Source organism: Molothrus aeneus, chromosome 3, assembly GCF_037042795.1.
Source record: "Molothrus aeneus isolate 106 chromosome 3, BPBGC_Maene_1.0, whole genome shotgun sequence".
Lineage (NCBI taxonomy): Eukaryota > Metazoa > Chordata > Aves > Passeriformes > Icteridae > Molothrus > Molothrus aeneus.
In genome coordinates this window covers 93,281,692-93,295,138 of record NC_089648.1, presented here as the reverse complement: position 1 = coordinate 93,295,138, position 13,447 = coordinate 93,281,692, and the positions used below count along the sequence as shown (strand labels likewise).

Genomic DNA, 13,447 nt, shown 5'->3' with positions numbered 1-13,447 from the left:
TGGACCAAGAAATCAAGGTCTGTTTGCTAGAGAATTATACATTAAGATGGATTAAATAGCTTTTATGTTGGCTATAGTAACAAATATAATTAAAACAAAAATATAAGGTGACAACTAATGTAAAACGTAAAATATCAGTTGACATACTGCAGAGGTATATATGCAAAATTATTTTTATTCCCAGGCTCAGGTGCCTATTTTCTTAGGACGTGGGAGAAGGAATGAAGGGAAAGCAGAGAAGCTGTTCCTGCACCATTCCCAGGTGAGACATGGGTGATGTGCTCCCCCAGCACACGACCTGCCTGCAGCCCTGAGGCTGCTGCTCCATTACAAGTGGCCACTGAATATTGCACACTTGCAGAATTGCACCGTGATGCAGGTAAAGGCACAAGGAAGGCAGCATTTTCAGCCTCAAGGAGCCTTGAGACACAGTTGATGTTGGGGTGAACTGAAATGTTATCTGTCAGCTGTAGCTGTCAGCAAAAATATTAAAGGAATAGCAGCTGCATCATGCCACAAGCAGGGGAGTGGAGCAGCCGTAGCTCCAAAATAGATTTTAGAGCCAGACAAGAGTTTTCTTTTCATGAACTCCAGTAATAGTCAAGGACCATTTATTTTCTAAGCTGCTTTGAGCCAGTTGATAATGCTACTGCTTTTAAAATGTTTTAAATGTTTGAGACGCAAGTAAAGAAGAGCTATTTAGAATAGGATGTACTGAAAGGTAAGTTACTACACCTACTAATTGTTTTCTGCTTCTGTAGCTTTAAATTTGCCCTCACCATTTTATTCTGTAAGTTCTGATACAGCAATAAACCTGATATGACAATAAAAAATCATAACTATGTTTCTCAGCTGGAACAAAAATTATTGGCTTAATATAGCTTCTGTAGCATTTATTCTTCCTTTTTAGATAATTTAATTAATAAGATGCCAAGTTATCCTGAAGGTATTTATTAAAGAATAGCATCTTACAATCTTTTTGGATAGTCATTAAAGAAAATAACAACAAGCAGTCATCTCTTCAGGATCTTAAATTCCAAGATAAATGCAATAAAATTTGTGGCAGTGTGTTATTGTTTACTGCTTGGAAGAACTTATGCAACAGCAGAATATTGCTCTGATTTTTGAGCTGCTGCTAATGAAGTACAACCAGACAGGGCACAGTTGTTATGAGTCAGGAAATGTGGATGTTCCTGGACAGAGGCCAGGGGGGCTTAGACACACAGGGATGAGATGTATATGCATCCTTTGGAGGAAATACACTGGGTTGTTTTGAAGCATCTCAAGCTGCCTGATCCAAGAAGCACCAAAATGACCACCCAGAAAAAAGGTTATTATCTCTCACTTTCTCAGGGTCCCTTGTTTTTATATCAGGAAAACAACAATGAAGTAGTCCGTCCAGGGGAGCTTACAGATCAGATATTAGGTTCAGCCATGAGACAGTAGGCTCAAAATGCTGAGGGCTTAACTTTGTTCTTTCACTATGAAAAGAAGAAAAAACAATTCCACAAAAAAACCCACCCAATCCCATAACCCTAAATAATAAAAAAAACCAAACAACCCAACAACAGCAACAGAAAGAGCAAGAAAACACCAACCAACCAATTAACCAAAAATGCCCCTGATGTGCTACAATTTGCTGTGAGACTTTAAACAAACCATTTGAACTCATATTCTGCTATAGTATGGTATGAGTTTTTTGTAAGAGAATGGGTGTTACCACTGTACACATGGGGAGAAGCTCCCCTCTCCACAATGACAAAGCATTTGGTGAAATGCTGCTACATTTCAGTACATGGTACATATGCAACTCTTTCCTTCGGAGCATTCTAAATGTCATCACTGTGGGTCACTAATTTTAAGTGAAATTAACTAGGATCACTTAAAAGAAACTACTGATTTCTTTTCCTTTCCACACCTCTTTCTTGCATCTGAATATTGCTGCCCCAGAAGACTGATTTTTTCATTCTTTTGGTAGGTGACTTTTCCTTATCTTCCTGCAACCCCTCCCTGTGTCATTCCCCAAAAGGGGACTACAGGTCTCACTCCTCTCCCAGCAGAGCAGGACATGCAGACCCTTTTTCTGTGCTGGTAAACCTAGGATGTGTGTGGCTGCTAGGACTTGCACATTTCACACCTTTTTTTCAGGGGAACCCTCACAAGAAAGACCTGAGCTCACTTTCATGAAATCCAAGGAAGGGTCATTTATTACCCCATTCTCCCCTCAATCTGAGAGGCTCACAACTGAACTAAGAAATTATTTCCAGACCTCCTGCTTTGGTCTGGGCTAGTTTTGAGGCCACCTGTGCAGTTGTCACTGCTGTCACCATGGCAGAGCACAGTGTGGCAGGCCCAGGCTGCCCTCAGCCATGTCCCAGCAGCCATGGCCTCTCCTGAGCAGTGGCACATCTGTAAGGGTGAGACTCTGCCCTGCTCCCAAACTCACCATCCCCTCTGGTCACTGGCATCACCAACCACATAGACTCAAAATCTCGAGAAAATCTTCCATAGTTGTTTTTCAGGGCATTTTAAAGCATCATGGCATCAGATCATCTAGAGATCAGAGATTTCAACTTCCTTGAAGACATCAGAACTGCATTTTCTTCTAATTTTCTCTGGTTTTAATTAAAGTTGAGTACCATGTTATGGCAGCTTAATTCCTTGGTAAGCCCTCATCAAAAATCCCAGTTGGCAAGAGTCAATTGAGCTGCCACCATTGCTTTAACAAAGCAGGCACGACTGGAGACACTGCAGGAGCTTGCAGGAGACAAGCAGCACCACAGGACATTTCTGTTTTCCAGGTGCTCCCTCTTCCTCCCTCCCCACAGCCCTATAGTGGCTCCAGAGCTTCCAAACACCAGCTAATTTGGGCAGTCACATTTGGCTCACCCCTTCTCTCAAAGGTTCTTTTTCCTTCAGGATTATTTTTTTTCCCAGTGGTCTCCTCCTTGTACTAGAGAGCTTGTCCTGAGCATTCCCAAAATAACAACAAGCTCACAAGCTGACAGCAACCCCTTTGCCCTGAATTACTTCTGGTACAACTGAACCTGAGGGAATGGTTTTGATTTTCCCGAAACATCTTAGTATTGACATTAGTTTGGTTTCTATTCTGGTATGGTTTTGTTCCTGTTCTGGTCACATCCCTGGTCCTCCTCCTTCCTTTCTTTGCTGTGCTTTAGCAGTATGGCTGATTATGGTGACCTACAACTAAGGGCACAGCTAAGCTTCCCTCTGGAGAGCTCCTCTAAAAATACATATTCTTGTCACGCAGACTAATTCAACTTCTATCCTACTTCTCCCTGCAGAATCTGGTTTCTAAAGAGGGCTATTTAAGTCTTCTTATTCAAAGCTGTTGACATGATGTTCAACACTGCAACATCTCAGAGTGTCAAAGTCACTACTGTGTTTATTCTTGTACCATTCCAGGTTGTTATTAAAAGTGGAAAAGTAACTTGCTGAGAGTCACGCAGGGAGTCACTGATGTGAAAGTCAGCAATTTAAGCAGCATTTCTCCTCCCTGGCATGACAACTATCACCTTACATTTTAAGGTAGCATTATTTTAAACAACAAAATTCAAACATGATGTGAATATTTTGGAGAGGGAACCTGAATTTAGCAAAGTGTTTCTGGTGAAAAAGGACTCTATGAGATGTGCTGCCACTCTTACAGCCTTGCAGTTCAATCACACTCTCGCAGTGTTATTTAGACTTTGTTTACACAACTAGTGCTGGTGGTAAGTAAACTAACCCTCCTTGTGTGCAATTATGCTTGCCTTATTTCTAGACACTCACTGCTGTCCTGGAGGGATTTTTGGAGCTGACACCAACAGCCATTGTAGAATTGTTGCCATTCTACCAATCCCTTAACAAGCTGTTACAAACTGTTGTGTTAGGATGAGTGTATTCACAGAACACTTCTGTAGATTATTCAGTTTATTTCTGTTTATTTTCCTTGGCTTCTTTTGTGCTAGGATGAGAAACTCATAACACTGCCTACAGCTCTCTACATATTTCTCTAGCACTCCATTAGTTCTCATGGACCTGTAGTGATAAAGGTTGTGTGGCTGATAGTGATACAGAACAGGGGCTAGAAACTTGTATCACTGCAGGGAGTTTGTTTTGTTGGAATGAGGCAGCTGTGCCACTATCACAGAGAGGGCTCTGAACAGCTCCTCCTGGGCCCCCAAGTACCACAGCAGTACAATCCTCTTGTGTAAGTTCTGTAAATTTTCATTTGCAAACGGATGGAATTCTGTACCAAAGATACTTACATTGCACCCCCTCCATGGTTCTAATAAAAAGCTGTTCCAAAATAATTTGAGGTTTTAGAATATGTTCTCTGAAAGCAAAGGAAAATCAATTTAGGTATTTTTTTTCTCCAACCCACTAGCTACTTTTGAAACCTCTATCCATATGGATTCAAAGCAGGGTAGTTAAAGATGTTTACCTGGTAATTCTTGGTTAAGAGGTTTAGAGTTTAGCTTTAAAACACTCAACTTCCTGGCCTCCTGCTAAAGTATTTCTTGTCTGTCCTAGCCTGTTCTGGTGTCTTTCAGAGCATGAGCTCTTCTTCCTAAATCTCACTATGTTTCTCACTAAATTAACCCCACTGAAGCTTATGTCAGGTTTTTTTTTATTAAAAAGGCTGCAAGGGTTTATATGACCAGTGTGTGTGTACCAGCTCCTCCAGTTCCTCTCTGCAGCCATTGCTGAGCTTGCTCCAGACAAGTGCAATGGGATCTGAGATCTCTGTACACCACCAACTACAATAATTTCCTCTCTTTTTTCCCTCTAGATGTACAGATGATGACAATATTCTAGTTAAAGTTCCAGTTTTAGGAACATTCTTTATCTACAGAGAAGACTACCTGTCATCAGTGGTTATTCTTGTTAGATATGAGAAATCCCAAAGACTGACTGCCACATCCCTTTGAGTGTCACAAGCTCTCTGCTTTGTCCTTGTTTCATACTACAATAGTCACTAACAGGTAAATTTAGATGCTTCCACAAGTTGGGCTTTTTAAACTAGCCTAAGCTAGTCAGGTTAACCAGAACTCCATCTAGGAATCCTGTTTGCCATATGTGCATCATGCTCTGCTCCTGATTAGGATACAATTGGAAAGAGATGTTCAATGAGAAAATGAAACTTGGCAGTGGAAACATTCTCCAGACTTTCCTTCCTCAAAAGCAGCATCTCTGTTATCCTTTCTTACACACTTACTTTCTTATTACTTACATTTTCCATGCTAGCCTTGCAGCTTATTGGACTACCTGGATAGAATATACTTAACATTTTTCAGAATTGTTTGTGTAGAAAGATGGCACCTCAGCTGTGCCTAAATCTAAATGTTTGGCTTTCAAGCAGAATGTAGCAGGCAGAAGGAAAGGAAGAGGGTGTGCACTCTGAAAGCTGGAGTAAACTAAGATAAAATATTACATACAAGATTTTTTGTCCTTATTATTCCTATTTTAGGACATAACACATCAAACACAACAAAATCAAACAAAAACCCCCAAACAAACAAACAAACAAAAAACACTACAGGTGGGCTTTTTGCAATTTTGAAAGTGCCAAAGACCTGTGATTTGTTACTATCAAGCCATCTTTTATTCAGTGTATTATGTATTTTGATACACTGATTATAATTTCTTGCAAAATATTTCATAGCCAGCCATGACCAAAACTTTCTGATCCAAAGATCACAAAGGTGAGAGACCTTTTATAAATTAAAAATACTCAGGATATATGAAAATAATCAAAGCCCTGAGCAACCTGATCAGAGTCTGGAGATGGTTCCACTTTGAGGGAAACTGGATGATTTCTGCCAGCTCCTCCCACCTAAGTTATGGTTCTGTAAATAAATGGCAGAGGATATGCTACTGTGGCCCTGCCTTTTACTATGTGCACCCTGGTGCCTTTTGTGCTGGGATTCCAGGCTCTGTCTCATGCTACTGAAGCAGCAGTGGTTCCCACACTGAGGCAGCTGCCTCAGAACAGAGGCTCCCTGGCACTCAGGAGCCCTGCTGCCATGTGTGTCCCTCTGTGCACAGGGACATCTTGTTCTGTGCTGTGTTTGACATGCCTCAGGACATCCAGCACAGCATCATTCCCTTCCTGCCATCTCCTGCCCAGAGTCAAGAACTGGAATGTATCATTTTCTCTAAAGAATTTTATCAGACTGAGGAACTGAAATCCTTATCTACTGGAATAAAATGTATGTTTCTTTTCATTACAGAAGTCCTTGTTGAAAAATAAAAGGAGAAATAACACACTATAGAAGAACTACTGTAGCCTTTACCTTAGAAGTTAGATCCAAGAGGCTTTGCAATTAGAGATGGTGAGACAAGTGAGATTTTCAGGATAAGTATGAATGACAGACACAGGACTAGAGTAACTTCAGCATGAGAAATATATGCTTAATTAATTTTTAGCCAGCCCAACACTAAACCAGTCATCATTAACCACATGTTCTTTCCCACCCTTTTGTTTATGCCCTTTCTTTTGGCTTTTAAAGGGTTATTTTTTGAACAATCTGGACTACATATTTTAAAAGTAAGAATGTTCTTTAGGACACATAACTAGATAGTGTGGGATTTTATGAATACCCTTTCTACTGTGTTCACCAATTTGAACTTGAGGATAAATTGTGTATGTTTTTTTCAGTGTATATTTGTTGTCACAGTAACTGCAGTTTTCCCAATAAATGGAAATGGCATCGTTTCCTTAGCATTCAGGTTATTGCACTGAAATAGCACCATGAACTCACCATTACTTCTCCCTTCCTGTTGTCAAGTTAGATCGCATTTAGTTGCAGGAGCAGGCACTAAAACAGGTTGGTTTAGATTTGTGTGCATTAGAAAGCTGAAGCAAGTCTGCTTAGCTCCATTACATCCTATGACTCATGCCTGTGTGGGAAAGACCTTATTTTCACAGAGATCTCTTAGATAAACAAGGCAAGTTGGCAGCAATTGGATTACACTGATGCAAGCAGTCTCTGCTTTCTGTTGCATTCATTTCCTTTATATTTTCTGAAAAACACAAGCAGGCTGATAAACTCTAGTGAGAATTCTTCTACCAAGGACACATGAGCTTTCATTTTCAATTACTTTTTTTTTTCTAATAGGAGCAGCCTTAAAGCCAGCTTCTAAAAAAAACCCTATTCTGTTACTGCAATAAAACCAATTTTTTATCAGTTGGGTTTTTTCAAAGTTTGTTAGCAAAGCTGTAGCTCTCACTGTCGACAGCCATAACACACTAGTCAGTTAGATACCTCCCTCCCACAAACACACAAGACTCTAAATATTAGATTTAGAGGATTTCAGATAGAAAATGGATTTAGATTCCAAAATTTCACTTTTACATACGCACTGGAACAGATTTTTGACCAGCATAAATCACAAAACATTGCACTCTTTGTTACCATTTCCCCAAAAAGGAAAAGTGAAGAAAGTAACCATTACTGTATTGCAGAGCTCTAAAAGTGTGTAAATCAAACTGGACAAGTTTAGTGGAAATTCATCAAGTTTTCTGCTAGTTTTGAAACCCCACCAGTTTATACCTGAATGACTTTGGCCACATCTTAGATAATTAAGATTTTAATTGTCATTTTATCAGCTTTGAAATGAAACTCACTTGGACAAAGTGCAGCAATCTTTCAGATTCACACCCCCCTTTGCCTCTGTCAGCACACAGCAACCAGGGTTGTCCATTTAAGGGAAAAAGTACAAGCTCCAGCCTGTTTCCCTGTGCTCTGGATGTGTTTGTCCCACTCCTTCAGCAAAGCTTTCTGTTGTGCCAAAAAGCACTTCCTTCCTTGCAAAAGTCATGCACACATGACCACATACACTCCCATTTCTGATGAAGGTTTAATTTAGCTTTTAATTGTATTTTCTCTGTATTTCTGAGTGTGTAAAATATTGTGAAGGATGCCACAATCTATGTAATCTTACAGATCACCTTTACAGCTACAATTTGCATGCTTTACTTGTAGAAAAGGTTTAGAGGGATAATCCCGACAAAGCAGAATGAGAATCACAGGGCCAAGCCATCTTGAATTAAAAAAAAACCAACACAACACAGCTGTCCCTACCTAGGAAGATTTTTTAATTGCACTTATATTAGGACTTATTTTACTATGATGCTGAGAATAAAAAGTAATACAGAAAGTACAGATTATCTGCAGAAGCAGGAAGAGTAGGTGCAAAGACCCAAAATAAAAGGAAAAATCTAATCAAGTGTCCTAAAATGCAGGATTCTCACAAATACATGAAGCATCACAGATTTTCAACATGACCAGAGACTCCCACTGTCTCTTGTGAACAGAACACTGGCAGAATTGTTTCTGCCTTCACCTCAAAGCATAACTGCAGGACCATGTTACAAGTTCTAGTGCCACTAGCTTGGTACAAATACTGGCTACCAAGTAGAAAAAGAGAGGTTAAAAAAAATTTATCATTTTCTCTGTTATCCACTATGCTCCAAAATGAAGAAAAGCCTGTCATCCTCAAATAATTACCAATATTCCATATAAAATTAGGAAACAACTTTCAGTAGAAAACAATAAGAGAAAGGAGAACAGAAAAGGCTAAAAATGAAAACTACCACAAGCTGAAAAGTTTAAACATTTGAGCTTAAAATAAATACTTGTAAAGAAGTATTTAAACATCTCTATACAATAGGATATCCTTATTTTATCTTTCTAGTTTTCAGTTCTTATCCTAGGTTTTATACACTAAATATTTTGGTGAAATAGGAGGTATGAATAGATGGAGTTCCTTCTCAGTTGTAATGTTGTTTTATCTGGCTTCTTCACAAATATTCACTTCATTTTTCCAATTGTCATTTTAGATATGTAGAAGGACAAAACCCCTGACCAAAATTCAGTTTATACATTTAAATAAGAGGGCAACCTGCAACAACAGACCTTGAGAAAGGAAGAAACAGGAAATTGGAAGAAAAGTAAAATATCTCTTAGAAAAAAAAATATTTGGACAGAAATAGAGATGAGCTCTTTTGTTAAATGCTCTTAAGGGGACTGGAAATGTATCTGCTAATTCCTGAATACTAAAACTTGATCTTATTCAATTCAAAGGAAATCTCAGTCTGAATTCAATGGCATAAACCTGACCTTTGACTGGCACAGCTCTGAGGCACATTCTTAATTTCTGCCTGGAGGTACCTGAACTGAGTTAGATAAGATTACCAAAAGCCTTAAATAAGTATGTGTGGAATGTCTGCCAGCAGAAAGATCCTGTATCAGGAGGAGTTTCACTGATACACCTCTATCAATAGGAAGCTTTTATTATGGAAATGGCTGTAGTAGTGAAATCATAACCCAGAGGAGCAAAACAGGGCATACCAGCAAAACAGAGATTTCCTAATATTCTAATGCTTAGTCCACAGGCTACTTCCAGGAAGCACATCCATTTTTTTCAGGAATCCTACCTTAGCTGACACATCTCTATCAATATGAATGTTTAGTCTTTCCATTTGTGTCAGGTGTGACAGAGAGAGGCACTACAGAAAACTGAGATGACACATGAGGTGTCATCAAGCTCAGTAAAACCAGTAGCATGAAGGGTGTACCAGTAAACACCAGAGCCAAAAGTCAATCATCTACCACATATGAGCAGGAGGAGCTCAGGAAAAACAAGGCATACGTAAGAGGGGACAGAACAGTGCTGAGCTTTGAACATGAATTTCAAGTCCTTGAATTTGGTGTTAAAAACAATCAGATCCTCTATAGAGAGGCTGAAAGACTCAGGTGATGAAAGCACTCAGTCAAGATGGTGACTTTAGCTGGGACTAGATCAGCTAAAATTATAACAAAATTAATGTAATAATGAAATAATAATAATACATAATAACCATAACTATGAAAACATTATCACAAAATCAAAAAAGTCACCAACATATTCCAGAAGCGGATTCAGATTGGAAGGAGTCTTTAGTACCATGAAAGGCACCATCCATTCCACAGTTATGTAAATATAAACAAAATCAAAATAATGCATGAGGGAGAAAATAAATGGGGATGCTATGTCCACTTGTCTCCCACAAAAATATGTATCACCAAAACATAAATTACTTTTGATTTGATATAAAATCGACCTTGGTTTCACTGTAGCCATTAGAAGAATTGGCTATCTTTCAAATATGAAACCATCTGTTGAATAGCCACATTATATATTCCACAGATTTGATTGGAAAATCCCAGAGCCTCTTTGTGGACACCTGTTGAAAAGAGTAATTTTAGCCTCTTCCTCCATTTTGAAGTGGGAAGGAAGACAGATGTATGTAAAACCACAACTCCATGTGTTAGAGTCTGAAGTTGCTATTAGACTGTTCAAATGTCACTTCATTTGACAGTTATCAAGCTAATAATTTGCCTTTTGATTTAAAAAACTTGGCTAAAAGTAAATTGTGTGAAAAAAGGGAAGTTGTATAACCACACATTACACTGAGCAACAAATAAACCAAAAAAAGAGTCAATATTACCATAGCATTTTCCCAGATTTTGCGATCCCTACATTTTCAGAAGGTCAAATTTGTCCTTTCTCCACAGTTTAATTTACCAGATATTTCATTAAAGAGTCAGTAATTTTCACTCTATTGTCAAGATGACAAAGACTGTACAAATAATATTGTGTCAGATTTATTTCTCACTGTGTAGCCTTCTTATGAAAAAAATAACTTTCTCAGGATATGTCCTTATTAAAAAGTAATTCCAAAGTTTCCTTTTGAGACTAAGATTTGGGATACCATAGTGTTTTAGTAATTCCATAATAATGATTATCACATTAAATGATAGCTGCCAAAAAGTGGTTAGTGCTTTAGTGTGCCCCTTGCTATGAAAAAAATGTACACTGTATTACTTTTTTCTTTTAAGAATTTTCTTCCATCCTAATACTTAACTTATTTTATCATTTCACAGGCAGTTACATTCTCAGTCACCAAGTTGCTTCAGATTATTTTAATTCCATCCAATCCATCCAGTGCTAAGATGTGGTATTGATGTCATTTATGTAGTATGCAGGGATGCAACTAGAATTATTTTGTTAAAGCAAGACATTCTCATCTCCCTGAGGCAGTCCCAGCGTCCACAGACTAAGTGTCAAACACCACAGACAGTCAGCACAGACTCAGTTAGTTCATTCCTTCTTTAGGACAAATATTTTTCATCTGAGACAATTTTACATAAATCTGTGAACAGGGTTTTAGCACAGGGTAAGTGCATTCTTTAAATCTCTGCCTTCATAACTGAATTCATATTGCATATGAACTTACAATCAGTCTATTAAAAATTCATGCGCACTAGATTTTTTTGTTTGCAGAAAACAGCTTTAAAAGAGGTGGCAGGGAGGAGTGGAATTCATTCTTCAATGGATCAAACAGCTTTTGTCAGTTAAGACAAAGTAAATCACACTAAGCAATTCCTTCCCCTAAATTACATGACCACTATGGGGCCATGGGATATGCATTTCCAACAACAAACAGGCTTCCATCCTGCTGCCAGGATAAAAAAACCCTCTGAGAACTGGCTTCTCATTTATGATTTCGCTGATAGAAACATACACTTTACCAACAATGACCCAGCTCAAGCACACTTAGGTCAGTCCTTAGGACGGTTGCATTATGCTGCTAATCAAAGCAGCAGAGATTAATATTCATTCTATGTAAATAAGCACAAGAACCAAGAGCATTTGTCGCAGAGGTAATATGAAAGGCACCAGGTGTGTCCTAAAAGTTTGTAAGGAAACAGAAAGTACAAATGCACGGGGTCAGGAACTATTTGGTTAATTCTGTTACTGAAAGGCTGCTTCCTTTTATTTATCACACAGGTTGTCACTGTTTTTAATAGCTGCTGGACTATCACTGGACTAGCAGAGATGATATGTATTCTATTATTAAATGTTGATTTGTCTTCTGTCTGCATGTAAGCAGATATAAACAAGATACATGTCAAAATCTATACATTTTTTCATATTACTGCTGGCTAGTTCATTATGCTTGTTCTCAGAACTGCAAAAATTATTTAAGCAATGCTTTTCTATCATGAAGACATAAAAAAAACCTCTAAAAGTTTTATCCCAGCTTTCATCTATTGACATTTTCAAATCATTCAGAAGATTATTCAAAGAAGGAAAAAGACAATAGACATTAGAAAAGAATTTTTTTGTAAAAAAAGACACTAGAAAATAAAGGTTGCTGTAAAAAAAAAAAAAACAAACGATGGCGTGGTTAACTCAGTCTTACCTGTGAGCAACACGGACCTAGGAATATATCCTTTACACTGCAAGATCACAGTAGCCTGTCCCACAGCACTACCACAGGAGTAGAATGATCCAGCTCAGGAGATCACAAAGACAGAAACTTTTCCCACTTTTCTGGGTCTACCAGCAGTTGAAGTAACAAAGGAAACAAGGTAGAGAGCAGAAGACCGGAGCTGCTTCTCGCAGAAATCCCAGGCAGGAGAAGTAGGAGGTATACTCTGTCTGTGTCTCACCCAGACTTTTGTTTAAAAGTTTTTTCAACTGTTGCTAGGTGGTGTTAGGCTTTGGCAGTTTAGTTCTCAGATTGTATTTCCCCTCTTCTGGTCTCTTCACACAGTGTTACAGCAATGACTTTGTTGAGCTCAGCTCGCTTGTGCTATATTTAACCAGTGTTCTCAGCAAGTCAAGCCTGTCAACAGCTGAGAAGTTTGGAGCAGGCTTTGCTGAGTTCCTCAGCTGCTGAATTATCAGTGGATGTTGCACTGCACAGCCCAGCTACTACATTCACTGAAAGATTGTGGGGAAACTGTCAAATCCTTTTAAGGGCTTCCAGTGACTTCACAGGAGTAATTACTATTTAAAGCACTAAGTACAAGATGTGTATTTAGGCATATATTTTAGACTGCTAGAGAAAGAATACTTGTGTTCACTGCAGATGAGTTCAATTATTTATACAGTGAGAATTTTCCTAGGACAAGTAGGAAGTTTATAATTTGAAAGGTATGCACTTCACTTGAGGAAAAATTACACGTGGGAAGAACTTTTTGCAGCATAATTTCTTACAGAGTTTAAATATACTAAGATGACATGGAGAAATTAATGAAGGCTTAGGGTGGAAAGTTTTCACTGTGATATTTATTCCAAAGACAACCTTTTTCTCCCAGACCAAGAGCTTCCTGCAGTTATTCCTATACTGTCTCTCACTGAAGAAAAGGAAAGCCACACAAATCACAATTGGTTTGACAGGAGTATTCAGAACACATTACCCCAGGGCTGTATGCATTCTGATGTATCCACACTTGCTTCTGGATCTAATTACTATTCCTAATTCTAAGCCACAAATCTCCTTATCAACAGACCAGCAGTAACATTGGATAGCTTTCAGCCCACAAACTGTCATGAAATCAAGACTCAAAGATGTTGCAGATCTCAGATTCTAGAACAAGGTTCTACC

The 13,447-nt window shown here is 38.5% G+C and overlaps 1 protein-coding gene across 1 annotated transcript in view; it reads right to left on the bottom strand.

Annotated features, from left to right (window-relative positions):
- Positions 1-12,317, bottom strand: part of FILIP1 (filamin A interacting protein 1) — a 101,889-nt gene extending 89,572 nt beyond the window's left edge. Inside the window, exon 1 of the mRNA XM_066545904.1 lies at positions 12,257-12,317. The gene's annotated coding sequence lies outside the window, so the exon portion shown is untranslated. The remainder of the gene's footprint in view (positions 1-12,256) is intronic.
- Positions 12,318-13,447: the final 1,130 nt, after the last annotated feature.